The sequence below is a fragment of the Vicugna pacos genome, chromosome 5 (assembly GCF_048564905.1).
Source record: "Vicugna pacos chromosome 5, VicPac4, whole genome shotgun sequence".
NCBI classification, from domain to species: domain Eukaryota; kingdom Metazoa; phylum Chordata; class Mammalia; order Artiodactyla; family Camelidae; genus Vicugna; species Vicugna pacos.
Genome location: NC_132991.1, coordinates 32117637 through 32137137, shown reverse-complemented (window position 1 = coordinate 32137137; position 19501 = coordinate 32117637). Strand labels below are relative to the sequence as shown.

The following is a 19501-nucleotide window of genomic DNA, read 5'->3' as shown; positions in this document are numbered from 1 at the left end:
TGTCAATTTTCAAAGCACTAAGATATTTGTTATAGTCATTTAAATTAGTATGACTTTATGCATTAACTCTAAAGCTGAGGTGGACAATAGCGAAATATCATCCTGTGTGTGCTCCTTTATGAATTTTCAGATATGAGCATTTGTAAAAATGACATTGATAAAGAATTATAAAAGTCAATAGAAAATATAAAGAGTAACTCTTTCATGTGCATCTAGTTCACAATTCTTCATTGCTATTTCTTTTATTTCTTAATGTTCAAGAATTTAAATAATTACTTGATCTCTTTCATATGCATAACAAAATGTTCCATGTAAAACATTTCTTATATATTGCTTTTTAGATTTGTTGTTGGTAAGTATTCATCTCTCACTGTTCTTTGAATCTCTTTACTGGTAAATTCTGCAAAGACTTTTTGGGGGACAAATATTTTGTTCTGCTTGATTGACAAACACAAAATCTATATTGAATTTCCTGCAGTTTTCATTGCAAATTTTGTTTTGTATTTAGTTAGGAAAATTCTTAATAGCTTGAAAAATATAGTATGTAGGCATAATTTAAAAGAATATTTTACTAAAAAAACAAAAATAAGAATAAGCTTTAAAAAGGAAACAAACACAAAAGAATAAACTCTTGTTTACATATATAAGCATTAATTAAATAAAAACTCTGGTAAATATTATAAAATAAGAGATTAATTCTGGAATTGCTTTCCTTTCATTTGTATTTTATTTTGCTTGATTTTCATGGGATTCTGTGTTCATGGGGAATACAGGGTTGTTTCAAAAGATGATGATTGCATAACCCAAGTCTAATCAAACCGAGGACATAAAAAATGGCAGAGATCAGAAGTGCAGCTATTTTTACCATGGCCCTACTATGCAGAGGACATAGTAAGGAAAGTTTTCCTTGGAATTTTGTTCTTGAAAAGCTGCAAGCAGGTAACAGCCCATAGAAAATAATATACGATCTTTAGAGTATTTTTCTGGCAACACAAATCAGTATTTGATGTTGATTTTGGACAGGTAGGAATTGAGTACTAGGTACCACTCATTGTCATGTTCCCTTTAAGGGGAGGTCTATATCTGGTTTAAATAAGTGTGATGTGTTTAAATGAATAGAATTCTTTTTAAATAATGCAATTTAAATTACATTTCTATTAAAATGTTTAAATATCATGTAAAAGATAAACATGGGATCCGGGTGAAGTGTTGATGCCTCTCTTGTATTAGCACGTAAACTAAATTTGGTAGAAAAAATGACTAATTGGTCAAGTGACTGTTACTAGAGAAAGTGGTATTTCTGAGAAAATGGGTGATCACATGGCGTGATCAGTTTTATTTGGCATAAAAATCCACAATAAGAAAGACTGATGTGTGCACAAATCAGACTTGGTGTGAGCACAGTTAGTGGGGAGGCTGAACAACCCTGTGGTTAAACATGAGAGCATTGGAATTAGACTGTCTCTATTTCAACTTTGGCTCTGGCTCAACTTAGCTCTGTACTAACTATGGGGAAGTTACTTAAATTCTCCAAACCCCAATTTCCTCTTATGTAAATATGAACTAATAAAGCAGTTAGTGTGAGGAGTGAAATAGATAGTTTGTGTAAAACTCTTAGAATAGTGGCTGGTGCATGTAAGTGTCCAATAGATGTTAATTCATTAAATGTTATTTAAATCTCATACTATTCTATAGTATGACGTCTATGATAAGAGTTAACATACTACACAATAGAATGTTTGTATATTCTCTGTACAGAAGATATTTTATAGACATTAGTTGAAAATTACTGTTAGTTGTGTCTTCAAACATAATTTCTCCCTCAAGTGGGAGCAATATTTCCCATGGACCTTAGGACTAACTATTAAATCTGTAAAGTGATCAAGCAGCCCATAAACTATGCTGTGGTGGCAGCTGCTATGTTTACTTGCCACACTTCCATAGATTCGGCCAGTGAGGAGACAGTGAGCCCAAGTGAATCCACAAAGTATGTTACGTAGCAGTTTAATAGACTCACAGAGAAACCCGAAGCTGTATCTTAAAATGGGGGCAAGATAGATCTGCATGCTCCTAAAGCTAGGACTACAGATGAGAAATGGTCTAGCATGTATCAGTATTTGCAGGGCATTTCACCAAAACTTGCATCAGATGGTGGTCAAGCATTGCCTGTGTAGTCTATGTGGTTACATGCACTGTCTCCAGGTTACCAGAATAGACTTGTTTCCCTGCAAAGTAACCGGATTAAGAAGAAAACCATAAGCTGGGGGATATTATTGACCTGTTTCAACCTCTTTAAGAGCTTCCTTAGTTCAATATGCATTGTCACCATAATGTTGCTGTGTTTGTACCTCCAAAATTAAAAACAGCCTCAGTAGGATTGAGTCTCTCCTTCTCCTCAAAATGTGCATTCCATCAATACTAAAATGCTATGGTTACAGTTTTCTGATGTGCACACTTCCATGCGCTTTTCGAGCATGCTACTATTCCTGCTCAGAATTCACCTCTCCCAATACCCTCTAAATCTGATGAACTCATTTATCATTTAGAATACTCTTAAATTCATAAATATACTCTTCTTCCCTACTTTCCCATCAGATGGTCCTCACTATTCTGTGCTTTGGATATATATTTCTGTTATGTTCACCACACTAAGCTATTATTTCTCTTTTCATATTGATCTCCAATAAATTGCAACACCTTTGAACTTTGGTTCATGGTTTTGTGTTTCTGGCATAGAGTTCTTTTAAGTTTTTGTTACATTGAATAGTTGTGTATTTTTCTATGAAACTGTCCACTGTCTTCCCTCACTTTCCTTCTAACCAATGACAGGTATTTGAAAGATAGACAGGTTTAAGGGCACATTCTTTTGAAATGGAGCAGAACAAAGTTAAATGATCCAGAAGGAGATCATTCAATGCCTAGAATTAGACCATAGAATGATAATACTCAAACCAACAAGCTCACCCCATCTTGAGGACTGTTATGAAGCTAGAAATGTATTTTCTCTTTCTTTATTGTTGTTTAGCCTTAAGAGATCTGTATTTCAGACTTATAGGAAACAGATACCATTAAAATATAGTCAATTATTATTGGTGAAGTTATTCATCTATTTAGTAAAGGAGGTAAAACTAATATTAGTTCATATTATCTCATAATTTGAATTAGTAATAAATTGTACTGAAAAGTCAGATGAATAGAGGTTATGAACTTTCTTTGTTCTACTAGATGCTCCCAAGGAAATACAACTATTCGACTTGTCAAGAAAAGTAAACTATTATCTCATAATAGGTTCATGGCACAATTAAGATTATCATATATTTTATTTACTATTTGTCACTATAGAAATAAATTCAAAGATGAAGTTTTTGATTTGGGCTGTTCGCTTTTTCTCAGGTAGGTCACATTTTGGCTAAAGATATCAGTCATGGATATTCTCACCTACCAGTGTTTTCTAAACTTGTCAGATAATAACAATCACTGAGATACTTGTTATACCTCAGTTGGTTCAATTTGATGAATCTGTATTGGACTCTAAGAATTTGTTTATTTTAACATGAAGTCCAGTAATTCTTATTCTTTTAACATACTTGAACAACTGCATCTAATAGTTTGGTGAATGAAAAAAATCTGGAAAATTTGCAGGTCTTTTTGGTCAAAGCACCCTTTGTTCCTTTGAGATGTCTACTTTTCTTTCCAGATTTATCTCTCACCATTAATCTGTTTGTTTTTTAAGAATTAGTCATGTTGGACTGCTTACCTGCTCCCTTTTTCCTTTGCCCATGCTGTTTCCTGCACTTAAAATCCTGTGGCTTTCAAGTTCGCTTCACCTGGCTAACCGCATCTGTCATCTGAGACTTAAATCTAGAGTCTTCTAGGAATGGTTCCTTGACATCCTATGCCTGGATGTCTCCACCTGTTGTACTGTAAACCACCTGTGCCACCCATAATACTCAGCATTCTTCACTGTACTCCTCTTTTTAAATCTCCTCAACTAGACCATAAGATTCTTGTGGGCAGGCACACTATTCATTGCTCCTCATGTTCCCAGACTGCCTAACTCTGACTTACTATGGACATCTAATGAATGTTTGCTAAAGGAATGAAGAGTACAAATCGTTTGGGTTCTTGCTTTATAATTTTAAATCCCTAAACCTGCATTACTTTTAGGGAATGTGCCTTTTTTTCTTCTTGGTGTATCTTCCACCTACATGAATGACTTTCATGGCTAGTTTTATTTTAGTTGCAAGAGCTTATTAATACAAACACATTTAATTAACTAATTTTTAAAATTATCAAAGAAACATATGTATGCAAATAGTATAAGGTAATATAAATTAAAAATGAACCTTCTTACTATCTGTAGCTCATAATACTAATACATAATACATAATAATTATTACAGTCTCTTGTTGGTATTTCTAGCAATGTTGATATACATAAAGCATATATGTGTAGTAATTAAATATCTTAAACATATTCACATAGGCACTAATACACAAACATCCACACATACATGTTTGTTTTGTGTATGCTTTCATACAAATAAGGTAATGCTGTCTTTAGATCTTAGGAAAAATTTCATATTAGCTTATGTAAATCCATCTCATTCTTTTTATTGGCTGTATATTATTTTATTTTATGTGTGTATCATGATATAGTTAATCCCTTCCTACTGGATATTTAGGCTGTTTTAATTGTTTTCTCATTGTAAATAATATTGCAATGAATATTACTGCATACAGTTTTTTGTGCAGTGAAGAATTTTTATGATTAAAGTAATGTTCACTTTGGATAGATATTTCTGAATTAATCTTAAGGAAGACTGCTACAATTTATACTCCTATCAAGATAAAGAGAATGTCTGTTTCTCCACACTCTCACCAATTTTATATTATTCAATTTATATTAGGGTGATCTTCTCTGTGTTTTAATTAGCATTAATCTACATTCAACTGAACAAGAGTATTTATGCATGTAATTAAGAATTTGTATTTCCGAAGCACATTGGTTGTCATCTTATATCTTAGATACTGTTATATCTCAATTTTTCTCTGCTTTAAAGCTCTCTAAAAGTTTGTTTTTTCGTCTTTTGATCTTTAGTTCTCTGTTCATTTACAAAACCCTAGTTTCCATACTGTATTTTTTCTCTTAATAATACCAAACTATTCTTCAATATCTGACTATTTAAAATATATATATTTATATTTTATATAAGGTCAGTTTTCCAGTTTTGCCATTGTACTTTTGCCACTAGAAAGGATCTGATATTGTCATAGACCTAAGTTTCCTTTTTCTTTTTTTAAAAGTTATTGCAATTTAATGAAATTTAACAGTCAATATTTCCTATGAGGTTTTATTTCCAATATCCTCCTACCTAGAGTTAGGAATACTTATTACCTGTTCAACAATTACAGAAAAAAAAAACTTTCAAAGTTAAAAAAGTTCCAGATTTGAGGTATATAAAGAATACTCATTTTAAAATGTGGAATTCTTCCAAATTTGGGTGTCATCCTTGCACGGGGGCCATGCCTTCTTTATATAGGTCCAATTTTAGCAGACGTGCTGCTGAAGCAAGCGCTAATTCTTCTAATCACAGATCTTTCTATACTAGTATAATTAGTGTGTGTATGTGAGCAAATGCATATGTGCTCCAGTATTTAATATAACTTGTTTTACTGGTACCTGAGTGCTCTGCCTGTTCTGGAGCTGCACTTGCTGAAAAGCAGTAAAATATTTGTGCATTATAAATTTTGTGTACACTCTGAGTCTTCAGAATGTTTCATCTATCTTTATCCAGTCCTAGAATAATACAGATAAACTGGAGATAACTTTTTATTATTTTAGTGTTTTGATGCAGTCTTTTTATTGAAGTATACCTGATGTATGTTATCGTATTAGTTTCAGGTGTACAACATAGCGATTCAATATTTTTATACATTATACTCCACATAAAGTTATTATAAAATATTGGCAATATTCCCTGTCCTGTTACATTACATCCTTGTATTTTATTTCATCCTAATTTCTTAACATTCAGTCCTACGTGTATCTTATAACATTAGATAGCTTGCCATTAGAAAGCTCTTTTAGCATCTTGTTTTTACCACCCTAGTTTTAAAATGTATTTAAAATTTTTGCATCTTAAAACAGCTATGAGCATATATTAACTTGTTTTAAACTATAGTTGAAAGGAAATATTTATGTTTGTGACATTTTGCACGTCTCTCTCTCTTCCTCTTTCTCTCTCCCTCCCTCTCTCTCCCCCCTTAAGGAAGGCGGGCAGAAGGCAAGGGGAGAAAGGTAATTGACCCCTTGACCAAGTTGTTCTGTTTGGTGCGGTTGTACCACATTGCCCTTGTGAGGTTTACAGTAAAAGCCGAGCAGAGGTCCAGAGTGGAGGGACTAACAGTGTTAGGATCAAAGGCCTAATTGTCTGTTTTCTTGAAGTTAGGGTTATTGGCAGCTGCCATTATACCATCCGTGCTGCTGTCACCCAGCACAGCCAACAGTATGCACTAATTGCAGTGGCCTTTTCATCAAGTAAGATCATCCCACTAAACACAAAGAGCTGTCTCTCCATTAGCACAGACAGTAGCCAGCTAGATCAGCTGGGCTTCTTGAGTATGATTGGACTGTCATATTGTTATGATTTGTTCAAGTTTAGAGCATTTAGCAGATACCCTTTGCACCTCTCTTTGTACCTGAATACTATAACCTGACTGCCCCTATCATTTAAGAGGGTACTATAGCTTTTCAAAGTTCAGCAGCGCACAATTGCAGGCAGGCAACTGGTTTCTGACAAGAGATCAATACTGTCCTTCCAAACGCTGGAGTCAAGCTGCTGGGTCTGTCAGAGGGATGTGTTCTGTAATTGGATCATGGATGCTGCGAGTCATCTGAGTTTCCCTTCAGCACTGTCACAGCTGTCAGATGTCATCCCTTTGTACAGCTGTCACTGCGGGAGGGTTGGGGCTCTTTTTCCGTTCTAACCCAATGCAAATGTCCACTTAGCAGATGAATATTGAAGATATTAGACACTTCTTTATGCCTTTATGCAAAATAAAGATCTGTGTCATCTGTGAATTTCATGGAAATAAGTTGCAATTTATTCACTGTGAGAAAAGTGAAGTGAAGCCTGTAAAAATGAGAAATTATTTGGTTCAGGCTATTAAAAAAAGGAATATTTTACAGAATAAACAACAATATGTAGATATTTTTCTTGAGATAGGAAAACTAATACTGTGCAGTATTTAGAATGGTCATCTGATATTTAGATGATATCAAAAAATATATACATGTATCTTTTTTGCTTTGTCCATATTCTCAGAAAAGGAACAAATCTTGAATAGATTTAGGTCCTTTTATTAGGTCCTTTTAAATCATTAAAATTTACTGAAAAATATAAACTTAATATCTGTTTCAAAGTAGCAATACAATAAGATTTAAGGAACACAGACAGCTATGCTTAGAATTAGGTCAAGGAGTCTCAAGAAAGTTTATAGGACAGGAAGGGCAGTCTCAGTAAAAATGAGTATGAGGTATTGGTCATAAAAGCCTTTTTTCTAAGTTATTACAAATTAAATAGAAAGAGGTGTCCATAGCTGCCAAGATAATTATGTAACCAACGAGTGGCTTCTCATAATTCCAGACAATTTTGTGTTTAAACTAAAAAGAACAGTCAATAGAAATGCATTTTATTTTACTGTCCTTATGCTTATAACACTATATTTAAAAAAATAATGAATGATTCACTTCTGGAATTGCACAACTTGCGTCATGTACACCTGCAATACGTAGTATACGTAAAGAGATGTTACCTATGTGATTTTGGCAATTGTATTCTCAATGCAGAAACGTCCATTCATAATGCTGTGATGGACACGTGAATTTCCCTAGACTCCCCTAGAATAAAGTACAATCAACTCTAAAAAAAAAAATCGTTTTCTTCCTGTCTCACTAAGCTGATGTCAGAATCATTTTTTGGATGGCCGACAGGGTAATTTTTGATCTGGGTGGCTGACTTCCTTTTTCTTGAGGTCCAGACCACATACCACCTTCTCTGTCAAGCAGGCAGCTTGCACCGGCCCCAGTGACAGAGTAACATGAACCTTATTTTCCAATATCTAACCTTAGCGTTCTGTCACCCACCAGGGTACTCACTGGGTCAGCCCCTCAAATATCCAAACTTTTTGCCTCCATCTGACATTATGAGGTGACCTCACCTCATTTGTGGTGGCTCAAGTTTTTTGGACCCTAAAATTAGTGACTGTCAAAATCAAAACATAGACATCTGGCCCACATCAAAGGATAGGGCAGTGGGAAGGGAGGGAGCCAACAGCAAGCAAATGCACGTTCTTTTAAAAGACAATGTGTTTGAAATGATTATAATATATGCTAATAGGGATAAGAGGTATTGCATTTCCCCTTGCCTCAGTTAGAATTTTTCTCTCAATGTGATTTTACTTTTACAAGAAACAGGGTAAAAAAAATCCTATGAAAATTAAGATGTTTTATTCCTATAAAACACATTATATAGCAATCAAATCTTAGTTGACTATCACTGGTATAGTAAAATGGTCTTCAGTAATTACTTGGGCAGAAAATATAGGAATGAATGAAGTGAAATTTTTAAACTTAGTTTCTTAAGGTTATTCTTCTGTGATGATAACTATGAACTTTATATACAACTCCAGTGACACAAGCAGGCACTCTCTCTCTCTCTTTTTTTTCAAAAACATGGTTTATGGCTAATTACATCAGAGATCCCAAACAGTCTTTTTTACATTTGCATTAATAAGGAGGGTCACATGATCACGTTGAAGTAGAAGTATACATCAAAGGTAGATTAAAGGTTGGTTAAGCATCAAACCATGTTCCATATGTAAATTTATAGCAATGATGTGCTGTAGAAAGATAGCTTACCCTCTATTTCTCTGCTACTAAATAAAATTAAAAATTCACAACTCTGGTTTATGGGATTTTAAATGAATTTGATCTCTCTTTTGGGCAGGGCAAATAAGTGTTTTGTGATGTATTATTTTATAAAAAAAAAAAAAAGACCATCGTTCTGGCTCATTTAATTTTGCGAGTGAATGATCTAAGATTAACTACAGACTAGTCAGTGCAGTTTAAAAGCTGAAAGCAATTTTCAGCCATAGATGGTAATGCCACATTCAGTCCACAACCGAATGACTCTAAATGACTAAGCTTCGAGGTCTTTGTATATGACCACAGGGCCTGATAAAGCCATGGGAACACAGTAAAAGCACAAAAATAGTTCCAATTTATTTGGTGCCATCACCTTAATGAGATTAATACAGACGTGTTCATGTGCCTAATTGGTGATTTTGTTTTAACTAGTAATGAAGGATTAAAACTTCAGGCAACAGGCTGCTTGCTGGAAAGAGGATTTGAGAGGAAAAAATATTTTAATTATAAAAAGAAAGCCTGTGAAACATACCACTGCAAAGTTCATAATAATTCTTTAAAAAAAGAACTGATTAAAATGTGTACCCTGGATCGTTCCTGCCATTTTGGGAAAAAGGGTGATTTTATGAGCAGTACCACATACTGCTTTTATTTACCAGTAGGCCCTTTGGCATACAAAAACATATAGAACTGTTACTTCTGGTGAAAAAGTGTTACAGCTGGAAAGCATTGGCCCTCAGGTTACTGCGGAATTTAGAGTATGTAGCATTTTATTCTAATTTATTTTTTAACGACTTACTACAACCAGATGACCTGTGGATGGCTGTCCTGCAAAATCCACAGCATCCAAGTAAATCAGAGCATCTTTGGAGGGACTTCACCTATGACTTGCAATGGGTTTTGCTCCCTTCAAAGTCTAGTTGTAACCGTTTAAATGCTAACACTATTAAGCATGCTGCCAAAACACAAACACTCAGCCTAAGTCATTAAAATTTAATTATAAGGGGCAGCTGAGCCCAGTTTGAGTTTTGAATCTGAAAAATCTTATTTAAAAAAACGAATAAAAGCAAAACTACTCAACCAAACCTATCAGCATCTGTCTATGCTGGCCCTGTAATTCAATAAAATTGCAGGTTTTATCAGAGTTCAACATATTTGGATTATTACTCATCTATCCTAACCGTAAAATGGGATGTTGTTTTACCTTGTCGTCGGTGGTACCGAGTTGTGTGACCTGTGCCTTGTATATCTGTGCCAGAATGTTAATTTTGTCTTCCAGAACAAATAGTAAAATAAAGAAACTCCATCTCTCCACCACCAACTGAATAATACAATACTATCCAGATTATTATTTCCCCCTTCACCCCCGAAACTTTGACCAGTGCTAAGATGTCTTTTTGATGAGGGGAAAAACCCCAGAAATGCAAGAATTTGGTCTTTAATGTTCTATTATGAACCACTTTAAAAGAACTCTGGGTAGTGATACAGCACACTGGAAGATGCTACCTTCCCAGAGAATGAAGACAGAAATATATTTTACATTTCTTGTCAGATTGAACTTTAAGACATTCTGACTGCTTTCTCTATAATTTAAACATCACAGCCAAAATGGCAACATGCTTTGTTCAGTTCCAGTTGTGTGGAGTTTTAGTGCTTCATTGATTCAGAGGAAGGCTGAGGCTGGCACCGGGAGCAGGGCGACAGAATCACACTCTCACTGCAGCATGTCAAGCCATTATATCTGGGACCAGAATGTCACCGTGGTCTCAATGGTTCGTCAGCTGAAGGATATGGTTAACAAATGTAAAACCAAACTTCAGAGGAGCTGGTTTTCTGTGCTAAGTGATCTGTATTCCCTCTGAATTTACTTTCCCCTAACCCCGTGAAATTAACAGTACTTTCTGACATTCGACCCCCTGACCTCACACATAATAAGAATTTAAAAAGCACCATGCATGAGTGTGTCTCTGTAATGCAAAACTGGAAAAAATGACCATGTCACCGTTTTATTATACAAAACCTTCTCAATCTCCATTGCATGCTTCATATATGAGTGCTCAGTTTAAAGTTATTATAAAGAAAAACACAATTTTAAGAGTCATAATTCACTGTTCGTGACTTTTATAGACAATAAATTGTAGCAAATACATATTGCTACCAAAAAGCTTTGTACTCCATTAATGCAGATATTTACCAAGATAAGTGTTAAAAATAGTCCGCTGGAAGACTCTGATGGTTCAAAGGAAGGGGCTTCCAGGGAGCCGGTTGCCAGGGGTGCAAGTGCATATGCACAATGTGTAGGTCTCAGGGTTTAAGAGGCAGAAGCAGGAAAGTGTTATGTGGAAATGATTTTGTGTTATCAGGCTCAGGGGATGACAGCATACAAGAGTAAGAACAAGGTGCTATGTGGCTTTTTCTTCACTGTGAAGTAAAGATTGGCAGCTGGAAGTAAGGCTTACAGACAGACCTGCACACAGGACCTCTTCACCTAGGACTCATAATCACTACTCAAAGGAAAACGCATTTACCAGGGAAAAGCAACTGTAGCCATCAGAAGTGTGCTTAAAACACCACTTAAATATCACTTTATACGCTATTACTTGCAAACTGTGGCTTCGTATTAAATTATACTTGCATAGGCTTTTGCTTAGGTGCTGATAATGCTTTTGAGGTTGCATTGGTGAAGAAGAATTTAGGCTGCTTTACAAGGGACGTGACCAGAATATTCCACGCAGCTGACAGTGACAGGGTGAAAAATTGCAGAACTGTACTTTCTTTCCCCATATAGATTGTAATTTTAATTGTCATTGTGGCCCTTCTGTTTTAATTATGGGACTTCTTTGATATATACCAGGACATCATATTGAATGAAAATATGGTGCTATAATAGTCTCTTTATAATTAATGACCACATGTAGATCTTGGTGCATAAAAGGGAAGGAATAAATGAACAATTTATTTAACTAGGTTTTGGATTTCTTTCTGTCTTCCAGTGAATATAAAATGATCCCAGGGCTTCTGAGAATGTTTGAAATAAGAACTACACAGAACATCTAATAAAATTACTTTAGGCTGGATTACAAAACATATTATGTTTTAAAATCTTCTGCCTACAAATGATAAAGTGTATCTATTTCCCATATTATTCTTTTAACATTTTGTCTGAAACAGAAAGAATCATTTAAATCTATTTTATAAGCATATTTTAAATGTGTGCCTTCTTAGATTTTAGTTGTGGTATAATTAATTCTTACAGGTTAAATGAGAGTTCAGAAAAGAGATTTTGAAGCTTGATTTATCAAACTGTAAAAAAAAAATCTCTTTGAACTTTTCCTTTCAAAATACAACAGATCTGTGCTGCATCTTTTCTCTGAAGGAAGAATAATTTTTTTCTCAGTTACTCCTACTAAGCAGAAACTGTTTTTCCACAAATCACAAATAAGTAGTCTCTTCATCAGCAGTTTAAATCCCCTGAAAACTGTGAGGAGGAAACAGAAACTGCAGCGAAGGCTTTAACATTGTTCTCAAACTATCACATAACAAGCTTACCATGTAGAACACTGTGACATAAATACGCTGGGCTCATATACATTTCAAGAGAGCCAGACCTCCACGGATTTCTGGAAAGCAGACCTATTTGTCCCGGGTCTGTCACTGTAAAACAGGAAAATGCCCCCTGACAAGCTTCTGCTAATTTTATTGTGGCACAGAGTCCTGTGCACACATGCTCTGCAGTATGACTGCAGTTCAATTGCAGAGCACGATGAAATTGGATCGGCAGAGACAGGGACTACCCTGGGGTCAGCTGTGACCATGCCACTTCCATGTGATGTCTAGTTGGGGTGATGGTGTGTAAATAAACGTAGAGAATTGCAAATCTTGTCATGGCCACGCAGAACAGCTCAAGCATTTAAAGATGGTTGCCCGCAAACCTAACTGGAAGGTGGTTGCTCCGTGTGGTGGCTGAGGAAATACTCAATTCCTTGCCGGAGTCGTCTTCTTGACATATCTGAAAGTACTGACCCAGCATTATGTTGCTAAAGGGATTAATCACTAAGTAGTTTTTCATTGTAGTGGAAAGTAAAGAAACAAGCTAATCATGTTTGAATATTGTGCTTTTAAAAGCTATTGTGCTGATACCAGTGGCAGTTTTTATTTATATTATCCCACTTTGATTTATTTGGTTTTTTTTTTCGAAATGAGGTGAAGCATCTTAATGTCTTGCTGTTTATTGAATTTAGCACATTAAAGTTCTATGAGTTCTTGTCATTACTATGAACTTTCCTAATGTTAGAAAATAAAATATTATAGAATTCACATTTTCTGCTTATGAATCTAATTTTATTTAAATACTACTTACAGTACTCATTAAAATATACTTAGGTTTTCCTACCTTCAACCCATAAGATGTATTTTGTACCAGTTTTGCATTTACGCATATCTGTTTTTCTGTTACTTTTCCCACATGACAATTACCTTTCATTACAAATTTATAAAATCATTTACATTTTAGCAGTTTAAATGTTTCTGCTGACATTTCGTAACTATTACCCTCTTCTAGAATGGCATATGTTCAGGCAGTTAATAAAAAATTAAATGGAATAGCACTAGACAAGGTGAAGCTTTGTATCAGAGTGTTCTCCACATTTCTGAAAATACCATCTTTGTGTTGCCAACTGTGAAGCGAGGTTAGGGCTGTGCCAATATGTGTATTTGTCACAACTGTCACAGAGACCGCGAACTAGCCAATCACACAGCCCTTAATTAGACAGTTATATTTTGCTTTTTAGAAATTGCCCTCATGTAAAATGGTGTCTTAGACTCAAGAAAGGTGCTGAGAGCTAAGAGGGCAAAGAATGCCAGCAGAAAAACACTTTGATTTTTTTTTATAGAAGATTTATTAACTGCTGCATGATTTCTTAAATATAGTAATGAAATATGCAGTATAAAAGAAATCATATAAATTTGGCAGGAACGAAAGGCAATGTAAAAATTATTAAAATAGCAATAGGCTGAATTAAACATTACCATTGTGTTGTATGCTTTCAAATGGATTTTGAAATTATAGATTAAAAAATCCACAAAATGAGCATTCAAATAGTGAAGAGATCATAGACGTCTTAAAAATCTTTATATTGGTTCACAGCTGTGACATTGGCTTTATTTGAAAAATCCGACTTGAATTATCTATTAGTGAGGGTAAATTATAGATTTTGTCAAAGATTACTTATGCTTTTACATTTTAAAAAATTCTAGAAACATCTATATAGCATGATTTCATATACTTTTAGAAAATAAATTCATGGTTCTTCATTCCCAAAGTAAGTATATTGAATACTTTGCTATATTTTAAAACAGGATTTTAACTTTTAGAATATACTTACACACAGTTACAAAGTTTCATGGAGAATGAAGCAGACAAAAACATATCAAGAAAATTGTTCCTGTGCAGTTATTTTTATCTTTATATGCATTTTCCTTGTCTGTGAAAATGCACACTAATGTGCCCTTTTACTAATATTATTTCCATACGTTTTTGCATTTTTAAAATTGGAAATTGAAATTACATTTATCTTTTAAGTAATAAATTATCAACACACTTGATAATGTTTGCCAGTAATATTGCCTTTGGATAAAAATAGGATGAATTTTATAATCGCGCATAAAAGTAAAAGTAGATCAACATGACTTAAAGATATTGTAAAACTTATTATAATTTTTTTCTTTTGTGTGATTTCAGAGGCCTTAAGGTTTTTAAGCGAATTCCAACCAGAGAAGAAACACTTCAGGTTCCTGGAACCTGAGGGTGGGAAGTCCTAAAAATCCCAATAAATGAAAGCTACACATCATAAAAAGCCCTTTTTAAGAAATTAATAATTTAGATGGAAGATTTAAATCTCCAGTTTAGATGGGAGAAATTTGGTTTATTTGTTTGTTTTTAAAAGTGGAAATTTCATGTATTTTACAAGCAAAAAAAATATAATTTGGGGTAACTTGCACGGTTCATCCCATCTTAAATCTTTATTCAATAGGCATATCACAGAAGTTTTAACAGTCATAGCAGATTAACCTTGCCTGTGCTTTTGGAGGCTAGTCATCTGATGAATTTACATGCAGCTGGATGAAAATGCTATTTGGAGAGAGATTGAGAGTTTATTTGATTAAATCCCTTTCTCCACTGCCTTGACCTCTTTCTTGTGAAATAATCAGAACTGTTTAGCAAGAATATTCAGGCATTAATAATGAATTGCTTTTGAGCTGGTTTCTTCTGCATGCAACAAACCCATCGGTGTCCTGGCTCTTTTCTTATTTCTTTTTAAAATAGCACTTTATTTAACGAACACTATGATCGGGAACAGTAAGAAACATATCTATGAGGAGTTTTGTTTTATAATTTGTAGGCTGTTTTGCTATTTGTAGTACTAATGGCTGTGCTTTCACCTTCCTCTTCTCCCAAAGACTGTCTCCGAACAATCTGTATAAAGGTGGGATACCTTAGGCAGAGCCAAATGCTTCAGTGTGATTGGATGACAGACACATGGTTTATCCTCACCAACTATGTGGATGGTTTTGAAAGTTCACAGAATACTGTGATCTTGAATAGGGCCACTGTTCATGAGTCCATTGTTTCTGTACTTACATAATTTCCCCCATAGAGCCTTGGTTTCTAACAGTTTTGTTACTCAGTTTAATCAGTTCACAGTTATTTTTCTGAGTAATTATTAGATTTTTCATAGAATCTTTGATTTTTAGAATCTTTTGAAATCATCTAGTGTAAGCTATTTTTGAATTTCATTTATTTGGAGAAAGAAAATAATCTGCAAGGAGATTGAATTACGTCCCCATTTGGTACAGCTAGATTTGGGTTGACAACAAATTCACACTGGGCTAGGAAAAAGGAGGGCAAGGTACGGCTGTTTTCCTACTCCATCTGAAATATAGTTGAAAGACAAGATATTCACATGTAAAAAGGTAATTAGCAATTAACGCTAGTTACAGTTGAGTGAAATAGGAACTTCTTACGTTTAATATTGAGAGGCAGAATTTACCTCCTTCGTATCTACCTGGAGTATTACTGGATAAATCCCAGGCCTTGTTTGGCAATAAAACATTGGCCAGTGTTTGAAAGATAAAATAACTTTCAAGTGTAACTTTGACATGAAGTAATAGGAGCAAAAGGAAATCTTTAATATGGTGCTGTCACTCCTGGCATATTTAATGCTCTTGACAGCTGAAGGTGGTGGATTTGCTGTATACGTACCCTACTGTACTGTCATCCATTATAACGCTGCAGTAGCTTATCTTTATACTAAATTGAGCTTCATTATAATTTGTTTCTTAATAACATGCACTTGACTGTAATATGTAAAATGCTTGGCTTTCATGAACAACTCTATGGAAAAGCTGGACAGTATCTCATTTGCATTTAGCAATTATGTTACATTTACAATATACTAAGCTGCAGAAATCTAATCTAACATCATAATTTAAAATAATAATTTCCAGGGCTTTACAAGTAGGATACAAGTCAGATTACAATAACACATTGTACTATTTCTCTGTTGAGTAAAACAGAATTGGTTCATTATTTTTTCCCTCAAAAGTATTCAAGAAAGATTTAATTCTTTAATAATGAGAATAGCATTACACTGAGAGGGAAAAACCACTTAAATTGTTCATAGGTAGGTAAAATTTGTCTTTCTTGATCATAAATTAGTCATTTTGGGGGGATCTAATCATATCATTAAAATGCTAAGTTTAGGGGAAAGGTTTTATGACACTCAGATTAACTGACAGCATTCCTGTTGTAAAGACCATATATCTGATTTTCAAAATGTCTCTATTTTAATTATGAAATAATACATAATTCAAAAAGTCACATTTAAAAACAGTAGAAAACATATAAAATAAAATACAGTTGTATAGTGACATCTAAGTATATCCACTCTCAAACTTTCGTTATATTTTTTATGTTTGGGATTCTTTAAATATCACATAATGTTACAACGTTGATGATTATTTGACCATATGTATTTGAGGGTAGGGATTTTAAAATATTGATATATACATATTTGAAAATTTCTGAAAAATATAAAATCCATTTAACAAATATTTGAGCACCTATCATGTGCATTTCACTCTAGAGTACATGTCAGAAAACACAATCTTCTTGCCATCAACTATTTTATGATGTATATTGGGAGTAATATTTTTATGTATTAATTATAAGAGTAGTCAGCGGCATGAAAGGATGAAAACTGCAGCACTTAAGGAAAGAAGTCATATTTAATAGAGGATCAGAAAATGCTTCATGGGGAAAGTTTTATTTTAGATGAGGCTGAAGTTCAATTCAATTAAACCTAGGAAGCATTTATTATCATCAACCATATGATCTCTGCTCGGAGAGAGCTTATAATCTGGTTGCAAGAAGGACACATTGGAAGGGACAACAGATTCTATCTGAGCTGTTAGGAAAAGCCTCATGAAAGAAGTCACATTTAACCAAGTTCTTATTTAAATGAGATGAATGGGGGAGGAGGAAGCAGTCTGCAATGAATGAAAAGTGTAAGAAAAGAAAATGTACTAGAGTGTGAAAGGGCATGTATCTTCTGAAAAGAGAAGACTTGCCAGTGTGGCTGCAGCAGGGTAAATAAAGCAGAGCCCTGTGATAGCTGATGAAGTCAGAACGGGACTGAGCTTGAGCACCTTGTATGTCTGATCAGCCAAGTGACAACATCCATCCTGATTTCTTTTCTTTTTTTCCCCTTTCACCTTTTTTCTTTTCTTCTTAATTTTTTTTTCCTCTCTGTTTCAGGAAGACAACCTTGACAGTTTTGCAAGAGCTCAGTTAGAGTAGGAAGAAAGAAAAATTGAGAAATTTCACTTTAGATTGAAGCAAAGTCAACTGCTAGAAATAGGCTGAGAGCAATCTTAACTTCTAAATACTATTATGTCCCTGACAACGTTCTTGCTTAACAATTTCTAGGACATTCCTTACTTGGTTTCCAATTCATAAGACAATAACATGAAGAAGAGATCTTAAGTGAGAAATTTAGATGACAATCTTTGTAGCTAAGAAAATCAACACCTTTCTCTTCCCAAATTATGCAAATTAATTTTAGAGTAAATTAAATACCCAGCTTATTGCTCTGCCTTCTCTCTGCTTTAGTCCATGAACAGACCTTTATTTATTTATTTATTTTTAACTTTTTTTTAATTGAGTTATAGTCATTTTACAATGTTGTGACAAATTCTAGTGTAGAGCACAATTTTTCAGTTATACATGAACATACATATATTCATTGTCACATTTTTTTTCTCTGTGAGCTACCATAAGATCTTGTATATATTTCCCTGTGCTGTACAATATAATCTTATTTATCTATTCTACATTTTGAAATCCCAGTCTGTCCCTTCCCACCCCCTGAGCAAACCTTTATTGAATAGGAAGCAAGTAACTTCTTTTTTAAGAGCTGTCTTAACTCTTTGGCTCTATCTACGTAATACTAAATAAACCAGATGCCATGTATCACATGCTATCAGTTTTCTGTATGTCAGTCAGGAGAAACCATAGCAAATAAAATTAATTTTATTTGTGTTTATAGGTTTTGAAAAACAATTTTTTTGTATTTTCTTTTGCAAATAAACTTTGACTTAGAAACTAAAACCAATAAAAATACACCAAAATTTAAAAATATTTAAAAGAATGATATCCACCCTGAATATACTTCATGTTTATACCAGTTGCAAATATTTCTAATTTAAAACAATGTCTTCATATTACTCAGAAAATCTATGTAGCATATCTTAATCATTAACTAGATAAAGCGGTGACTCTAGAACAATCATATTGGGAAGCACTGTGTTTTAACTGTTTATTATTCCGTGTTGCCCAACTCTGTGTAAAAAATGTTTTATCCTTTCTTTGGGTAGTCTGCAAGAGTACAATACTGGGAGGATGTATTCCCAGGAACTAATGTAAATCAAAAAATCAAAGAAATAAACAAAAACATATACATTACCAACAATGTCAATTTATTTCCTATTTCTAAATAATTGGCTTTGAATTTGACTAAATTCTAATAAAGGCTAAAATTATAGAAATACTAACATCAGCAACAACATAGGTAATCTGACTAATGATGGGCTAAATCAAACTTTCTAACCCTCAAAATATTTAGAAATTTTAGAATGTTTAGAGGGATGCTTTATCTATATTGTGTACAACCAGGATATACTTGGCATGACATATTAGTACATTGCTTTATCTAAAAACTGGACTCTGACTATATGCTAGAAGTTTAACTGACTATTATTTTTCTAAAAATCAAAAACGGAAGTTTCAAAAAAGCTCCATTGCCTTAACCAATCAGCCTTTCTAATGTCATACAATCTACTGGATTAGCATAGTCTTCACACCGAATAACCAGATCCCTCCAGCCAAAGCTGAAAGTTCAAATCCAGTTCCATATATTTCACTTTGTGATAAAAGGTATGCAACATAGGAGGTACCCCTCTTGTAGAGAGAGGTTGGGGGACTGGAATCAACACCAAAGACAAGGTCCATATTTTG

The 19501-nt window shown here is 34.0% G+C and overlaps 1 long non-coding RNA gene and 1 other non-coding gene across 7 annotated transcripts in view; one reads left to right on the top strand and one right to left on the bottom strand.

Annotated features, from left to right (window-relative positions):
• LOC116280637 (uncharacterized) overlaps nucleotides 1-19501 on the top strand; it is a 459686-nt gene that overhangs the window by 384754 nt on the left and 55431 nt on the right. The window lies entirely within an intron of this gene.
• LOC116280755 (U6 spliceosomal RNA) lies at nucleotides 5477-5578 on the bottom strand. The gene has a single exon (XR_004190235.1). It is a non-coding gene; the product is annotated as a U6 spliceosomal RNA (small nuclear RNA).